The 8,738-nt window shown below is 41.8% G+C and overlaps 1 long non-coding RNA gene across 1 annotated transcript; it reads right to left on the reverse strand.

Moving 5' to 3' along the window:
- Positions 1 to 748: 748 nt before the first annotated feature.
- LOC135965601 (uncharacterized) lies at positions 749 to 6,471 on the reverse strand. The gene is made up of 2 exons (XR_010578568.1): positions 6,360 to 6,471; positions 749 to 5,905 (listed from the first exon to the last, which is right to left on the reverse strand). It is a non-coding gene; the product is annotated as an uncharacterized lncRNA (long non-coding RNA).
- Between the last annotated feature and the right edge of the window lie 2,267 nt (positions 6,472 to 8,738).

The following is an 8,738-nucleotide window of genomic DNA, read 5'->3' on the forward strand; positions in this document are numbered from 1 at the left end:
TGCTCTGGAACTCCTGACCTCAGGTGGTCTGCCCACCTCAGCCTCCAAAAGTGCTGGGATTACAGGCGTCAATCACCGCGCCCAGCCGAAGCTGGGTTTTCTATTGCTGAAAACTAAAAAGCTCAAACAGACACACTCATCTACAGGATGGCTGGCACATGTGTGCAAGATATATGCACTTAGATAGTCATTGCAGAATTTTTTATAACACTGGAAAAAGTATCAGCACCCTAAGTGTTTATCAGTAGCAGAAATGTTTCAATAATTATAGTATATCACACTGTATTATGGAATCCAAGGGTATTGTACTATCGAAAAAAAAAAAGTCACAGTACAACATGTATAATGTGATTTCATTCATGTGAAAAGGACTGTGTATAAGGATGTGTTCAAATTCACTTATCATTGTATACACAGATTGGTAAATGTATTCACATTTGTATATCTACATACTTTTAAATGTGTAGATATAAAGAAAAAATTTGGAAGTATGTATACCAAACAGTGGTTAGTTCTGGAAGGAAAGTAGACCAGGATGAGAGGGAGAAGGGAGAAGGGAGGGGAATAGGTGATGAAGGAGAAACATTTTATTCTTTGTTTTCCTGTGTCATTTTAAATGTTTGTTTAAAAAGAAACAAAGGGGAATCCAGACACAAACAATGCCTTACGCAAAGGCAAGAAAATGCTGAAAGAGAATACTGAAATGTTTTAGGTTAGGTTCTTCCAAAAGTCAACCCTGAAGCAAAGATTCCAATGTGAGTAGTTTATTTGGAAGGTGATTCAGGGAAACACTGATAGGGAAGTGAGGAAGTGAGACAGGAAATGAAGGAAGCAAACAAAGGATGAATCAAACCCGAGTTACCACTGAGGGCAACTGGAACTTAATCCTGCTGAGGAACTCCATGAAGCAATGTCAAACATGTGCCTCAGAGTTATCTCACTCAAGGGAGGAAAGAGTGGAGGTATTTATACACCCATTCTTGGAAGTCATTGGTCAGGGATGCTTCCAGGGGCCATTAACTCCCTGGCGCTTGAAGCCTTCCCCACACATGGGCAGAGTGGGTTGTGCTGGTCAGAGAAGCCCTTGGGCAGAGTGTCAGGTGCTGGCAGCTGGAATTTGGGCCAGTGTTCATAAAAATGCCAAATGTTGAGAGAATGTACAGAGGGCACAAAGATCATCAGCTTTGAGTGTGTTCTTCCAGGACTGATAAGGATCTTAGTGTAGATGGGAACAGATGGTATCAGGAGAGGTAAGTGAAGAGACTTGGAAAGACCAGGGTGAGACTTTGAGGTTGAGATGATGAAGAGATCTTTTCCACCATGTTAAGAACTTCTTGACAATGGGAAGCTACCAACCTGTGTGAGTCAAGAGGTGATTAGATTAGATTTGTACCTTAGAAATTCATTTTTAGAACAGTGTGTCTAATTATAGGGGTCTGGTTGTATTCAACACATTCACGTGTAAAGATCCACTAATTGTGAGTGTCACAAGTAACATTTACCCCTTTAATAAATACCTGTTCAGCACTCCCTACGAATATCTGTTAAGCCCCAAGGATGTGTTTTCAATACTTTTTTTGAGACAGAATCTCATTCTGTCACTTAGGCAGGAGTGCAGGGGTACAATCTCGGCTCATAGCAACCTCTGCTCCCAGGTTCAGACAATTCTCCTGCCTCATCCTCCTGAGTAGGTGGGATTACAGGCACACACCACCATGCCCAGCTAATTTTTGTATTTTTAGTAGAGATGGGGTTTCACCATATTGGTCAGGCTGGTCTCGAACTCCTGACCTCATGATCTGCCCACCTCGGCCTCCCAAAGTGCTGGGATTACAGGCATGAGCCACCACGCCCGGCCTTCAATACTTTTTTCAAACAGAGTTTACAAGTGATTTTTCTTAACGAAATACAGATAATTCCCTAATCATCACGTGAGATCTGTTCAATTTGCAGCCCTGTGTATGCTATTGACGGGGGATGATAGGCGAGGAGCTCCAGTGTGGGGAATTGTGCTCATAGATGCTGCTTTTCTCCTGTTAGCTGACACATGAGCTCCGTCTGTCAGCATTGAAATTGTTAAGAAATGGTGTTTATATAATGAAATTAGAGCACACACTGAAGTCAATTGGGACCACTGGGAAGTTTGTTTATTTGTTTGTTTTTTCCAGCCATCCAAGAAAGAAATAATGGTCTTGAATTCAGGTCGAATTTTCAGGTGTTGAAGGGAGGGGCTGAATCTGGGCTGGCCATTCTCCATTTGTTGCTTACCCTACCAGATCCGTTTTGCTCCCCTCTCTGCACTCTTTGTACCCCAGGAGCCTGCCTACCATCTGTGGCCTACAGCACCGAACTCCTTTGCTCTGTGATTTTTGGTTGGCCTTTGCCAATTGGAAGCACTGGCAGGAGATCAGAGGATGAGAAGAGGGAGAGCAAATGATGGTGGTGATTGTCTCCCTGGCTTTCGTCCCTAACTGCCCCTACCTTTCCAGAGTCCTGGCAGCGGCTGCATCCCCTGTTTTAGCTCCCATCAGGTGGCCCTTCTTCCACAGCTCCAAGCTTAGAGATCAGGTACTTTTAGGAATTCCCACTGCCGACCCTTGCACCTTATTCTCCTAAGGATGGTAAATGCATCCTGCAGCTGCCTTTGGGTCTTTTGCAACTGTTTTGTTTTTTTGTTTGTTTGTTTTGAGATGGAGTCTCACTCTGTCACCCAGGCTGGAGTGCAGCAGCTTGATCTTGGCTCACTGCAACCTCTGCCTCCTGGGTTCAAGTGATTCTCCTGCCTCAGCCTCCCGAGTAGCTGGGAATACAGGTGCCCGCCACCACACGGGCTAATTTTTATATTTTTAGTAGAGACAGGGTTTCACCATGTTGGTCAGGCTGGTCTTGAACTCCTGAACTCAGGTGATCTGGCCGCCTTGGCCTCCCAAAGTACTGGAATTACAGATGTCAGCCACTGCATCCAACCTTGCCACTGTTACTTAGCTTCCTCCTCCCTACTCTGGAAGCCAACTGTTCATTAAACTCTCCACCTTTCAGCCCTTTGCGTGCTCAGTTTCCTGCAGGAACTGAAATTTCTACAGAGAATAAAAGAATGTTTCAAAGGTTACATTAAGCCTGGTCAGATTTCATGATCAACTAAACATGTGCATGGGAGGTTGGGAAGAAGGAAAAGACAAAGACTCCCCAGTTTCTTGCTGGAACAGGGAGACAGATAGTTGGCAGTGTGAGGGATGAAGCCACACAGGAATGAGCAGACAGAAATGCTGCATGATAAGGAGTAGGCAAAGTTTCTCACAGGTTAGTTGGCATTTTGGACATGTGAACTTGATTCTCCAAGCTGGAGATGCTGCCACTTGGACAGAGGAGATGGAGATGGAGCTGAGGACTGAAACCGAGATTGGAAATAGATTTGGGAGAATGGAAAGCCATTAAGAAAACCTTGGGCAAACCTTGTGGCTTACACCTCCTTCCTTTTTCTCTGAATCTGCTTCTCCTCCAGCCCCACCCAAATCCTCCCCCTTCAGCCCAGATTCCCCACATCCCCAAGTAAGGTTACCCTTTAGGCACAGTATCCCACACTTTCAAATCTTGCCCTTTTTCATCACCAAAGATTTTCTAGTTTACAATCTTTCCAAGCCCAGAATATTGTTTTCCAAAATGACAATGAACTCCTTTGATAAAGTACCTCCTTCTAATGTAAAAATAAACTCATGTATTACTGTTCCAGGAGAGGATTTGTACATTTTCAAAGGACAATGACCAGACTACCAATTGAACAATGACTGAAGTCCTTATTTCTCAAAGTAGGATCCCCCTGCTCCTGAAAAGACAAGAGAGTATTCTGCAGAGTGGCCAGGACCGTGGAAGAGATATGGTCCATCCTCCTGAAGTTTCATTTCCACTCAAAGATTTGCAGATGGGTGATAATTTTATGTTACATAAAACATGAATATATGATGGGAAAGACGCAAAGTTCCTACCAATTTTTAAGATAAAACATAAACCTCCAAAGGATTCCTTGCCAAAAGTTCACATTGAATTGGACCTGCTCGTGAGGATGCATAGCGGGAAAGGGGGGCTAAGTTGGAGAAAACTGTCTCTCCAAGGACTATTCCAAAGGCAGGAATTTCTGGACATTGGAGAGCAAATATATTAGAGCCAGCAACTCTCATGATATTCCCACAAATCTTGCCTCTTTGGCCCACCCAGACGCCATAGACAATGCCTGTGTCTTAAGTGGCAGTCCCTTGCTTAGTGGCCTTCCCTAACTTTGGAAATTGGTGCATAAAATACCTTTCAGATGATGTAAATTCATCTACTATAAGTCTTTAGGTGTTTCTGTCATACACTGAATTTTAAGTATAGCACATTTGCTTTCTTCCTGCGGAGAACATATCCTGATTCCAGGAAAGTCTGCCAGGGGAGAAGAAAAAAGTGCATACACCAACTTCTTGAAACATTTAGCACCTGCCACAATCACCAATAAATCTAAACTGGACAACTTGACATTTCCTCAAACAAGACCCCACCTCTCAAAGAACATTTGTTCTAACATGAAAAACAATAAAAGCCCAGCTGATAGAATGCAAAACATTCTTCCTTGTCTAACTGCAGAAGCAAAAACAAAATAATTGCTTGCTTAGGCAGCGATCTGAGCCATTCCACAATCCATGAATGTTATGGTACTGTTCAAATGGCATCAGTAATAACCCTCAATAATTTTCAAATTGGAAGAATTTATACACTGTGTCAACACTCAATTTTTTTTTGAAACCTACCTGCCCAAAGAAAACTGCACTCTGATCTTCTTAAGCACTGTATATGCCTGAATGAGGACTGTGGAACTTGTTGCATCCTTTTCTACTTTGTAAAAACACAGTTGTCAGTTCCGGCTTTAGAAACAATTCAACTTATAAACAATTTAATGGAGGTTTCCTGTCTCCTCCTTTCCCCTTTAACATGGAGCCTTCCTCCGTTGTTTCCAAAGGAGGACCTTAGCTTCCCCACCAAACCCCCACACCCACCAATCCTCCTCCCTCTCTCTACGCAAGGGCTGCCAAGATGTCCCAAAAGCAGGACAGGATATAGCAGAGCCTCTTCCAGTTTCCCAGTCTCTCGAGCTGCCTCTCGAAGGGCTGAAAGTTTAAGCCTCAGCAGCTTCTGAGCACGTTCGTTGCAGTCAGCCACTTGGGGAATCCAATGGACCTTTGCTTGGAACATTGTTCTCTAGGAAAAATGCATCCCAAGTTCCAGGGGACTTTGGAACAGAACATTTTCACATGATAGCATGTGATCTGCACAAAATGTTAGAGTCTGATGCATGGTTTCCATGGACCTACAAGATTTCATGGGAGTTTCCTAGCAATGTCACTAACAATTAATCTAGGGGCCTTTGGGAAAGATTAGAAAGACCATCCATTTACTTAAACCATTATTAGCAAAATAGGGGCAAAAAGTTCATTCTTTGAATTTGATTTTTGTTATTTTATAATATATCAGAAATAGTCACATTGGAGGAAATCAGAACTGTTTGGGACTTCTTTTACTTTTTTAATGGGTTGGCATTGTCATTTTGATTTCTATGTAGACAAACCAAGCTTAAGGCCTATTAACAATACTAAGAAGGACTTGATACTAGATAGAAAAGCAGATTTATGCAAATACCAGCCTTGGTTTTGGTACTAACTTGGTAACATTTGGGTGTCCGTTTTCTCATGAGTTAGGTTTGCCTAAGGCTTCCTTCCAGTTTAATGCTTCATGATTCCAATCATTTCTTCCCTGTCTTCATGCATGGTTCTCTGATGGTACCTTCCTTCCCTGGAGGAATCTTTGCCAAGAAGCCTCTGGTATAGCTACCAACATAGCTGTGCCACCTGGTTCCATGGATTGGCATCTCCATCACCTAATGAAGCAGAGATAACATGGAGGACCTCGGTCAATACTATCTACAAACCTCAGTCGATATCATTTGCAAACCTCCCTGAGACTACTCCTGATTCAGTGTTAACATTCACAATATTTAATTAGGCACCATTCAATTTCATTTACCAAATGTCAAGCAGATGACAAAATTCTCCCAATTTGATAAAAAATTTTAATGTTGACATTAATTCACTTTTATTTTAGAAAACAGCAAGACATCTTAGATGTTGAAAATAGAAAAGTCAATATCACCAAAGTCTGTTTGTTGGTATAAGAGAAAAAATTGAGTTAATTATTTTTGTTGTCTGTTCTCTGTGCCTCCCTCCTTTCTCTCTCTCTCTCTCTCTCTCTTTCTCTCTCCCCTCCCTCTTTCTTTCCCTCCCTCCCTCTATCCCCTCTCTCACACACACAAACACACACAAATATATACTCACCATCCCTTCAATGTGTGCCAAAGGCCTCTTTTCAACAGTCAAAGCATGTTAAGCATAAAGCCAAGTCCTACTTGGCAGAGAGGTTTTTATTCCAAAGAACTTTAGATTAAACAACCTGCTAAGTCAAAACAGCTTGCGTGAGCTTTCAAATCAGATAAAACAAAGGGTCAGCTAAACTATGGCCTATGAGCCAAATATGTCTTACCACCTGTTTCTGTATACCTGTAATCTAAAAATGGTCTTTATGTTTTTAAAGAGTTAAATATAATTTTAAGTATAATATTTTAAGACACAAAAATTACATGAAATTTGAAATTTCAGTGTTCATAAATAGTTTTATTAGAATACAACCACAACTGCTTGCCTCTATATTATCTGTGGTTGCTTTCACACTACAACAGAAGAGACTAGTAATTGCAACAAAGACCATATGACCCACAAAGCTGAAATATTTACTATCTGCCCCTTTACAGAAAAAGTTTGCCAATTCTTGTGATAGGCCCACACTTTGATTCTGCCATTTAACATCTCTGTGGCATTAAGCAAGTTTCTTACCCTCTGTGACCTCAATTTTTCTTTCTAAATTAAATCATGGTATACAACTTGCAGATATCTACAACGATACTTGGCACCACATATATTGGTTCTTCTGCCACATCTCTTTCCCATGTCTTTCTCTATGTAGCTGTCAGAGGCAACAGGCCAACAGATGTTGGCACAGCTCAACTTGCAAAGAGGGCAGACCACATCATATCTTGGTTGCAAGGACCAGGGCTGGGCTTCTGGGTCTGCTTTAGTGAAAGTTATTTTTGGCCAGTACCTGGACTTTTTATTATTTTCCTTTCAGTGGAAGCAAAAGTGGATATTTGCAAATTTGCATCTCCCACTTTTGCTAGTATACTCCTGGGAAATTCTTGACCAAGAGGAAAGTGTGTTTTAGTTGTTAAACTGATAAAACATATAAAACTACGTCAACAAGCACTAAAAGTTGGAGGGTCTGGGCAGCCCACTCCATGAAAATTAGAATTATGTATCCAATATGCAATTACTGCAAAGCATAACAACTCCCACAGTGACAGCCCAAAATCACAAGGTCCTTGGAGACTTCCCTGCTATTCTCCGGATCTCTCTGCCCACTTCATTCAAAACTTCTTTTACCACTAAGTCAACTCAACAAGGAAAATGGTACTCCAAAACCAGCTGAGCAGATGATTTCTACCTCAGAAGGAAACCACTATGTTTAGAGAAATTAAAGTACAACTCGGGTAGTTTTCTACCTAATTGGGAGGCGGCGTGTTCCTGTGGAATGAACTTTGGAAGAGTCCTGTGTTCACATATCAGTGGGCCTCCTCCAGCTCTGTGACCTTGCCCATCTGGCTCTCTGAACCTCAGTCACCTTATCTGAGTAATGATGGAAATAATTTTTACCCCATAGGGTTGATATGGGATAAAACAAGATTACTTATAAAGTATATCATGAGCTTATGAGCAATGTCTAGCACAGAACGCTGCTATCCTGACTTCTATTCCAAGTGGAATCAGGGGTTCAGCATTGCCACCATACCAAATACCTGCCAGTGCCAGGAACTGTATCTATATACAAGATGCTAGTTAATATTTGCAACAGCTCTGTGTAGCTGACAATTCTGGCTTCATCTTTTAGATGAAGATATTGATTAACCCATTTGGAAATAATGATGGGAAAGTGCTATTTTCTGTATGAAATGTATAAACTTAAGGACTAGAGGAATTGTCTGTAGCTGGCTGGTTCTGCAGGCTAGCTTTGTTCCATAAAAATTACTAATGGTGTCCAGGGCTGCAAAGATGGCAGAAATAATTTATTTAATCTTGCCAATTGAAAAAAAAACTTTTTATTAAAATACAGTATACAGAAAATACCCTTAAGCATACAGTCCAATGAACTTTCACAAACTGAACACAATCCTGCAACCAGCACCCAGACTAAGAAACAGAACCTGACTAGCATCCAAGAAGTCCCCAGTAATGCTTTCTTCTAGTCACTAATACTAATTACTATCCTGACTTCTTTTGGTTGTTTGTTTGTTTGTTTGTTTTGAGATGCTGCCTCGCTCTATCACCCAGGCTGAAGTGCAGGGGTGCCATCTCTGCCCACTGCAAACTCCACCTCCCAGGTTCAAGTGATTCATGTGCCTTAACCTCCCAAGTAGCTGGGATTACAGGCATCTGCCACCACACCCAGCTAATTTTTATATTTTTAGTAGAGACGGAGTTTTGTCAAGTTGGCCAGGCTGCTCTCGAACTCCTGGCCTCAAGCAATCTGCACAACTCAGCCTCCCAAAGTGTTGGGATTACAGGTGTGAGCCACCGCATTCGACCTGCTATCCTGACTTCTAATAG

The sequence above is a fragment of the Macaca fascicularis genome, chromosome 10 (genome assembly GCF_037993035.2).
Source record: "Macaca fascicularis isolate 582-1 chromosome 10, T2T-MFA8v1.1".
Lineage (NCBI taxonomy): Eukaryota > Metazoa > Chordata > Mammalia > Primates > Cercopithecidae > Macaca > Macaca fascicularis.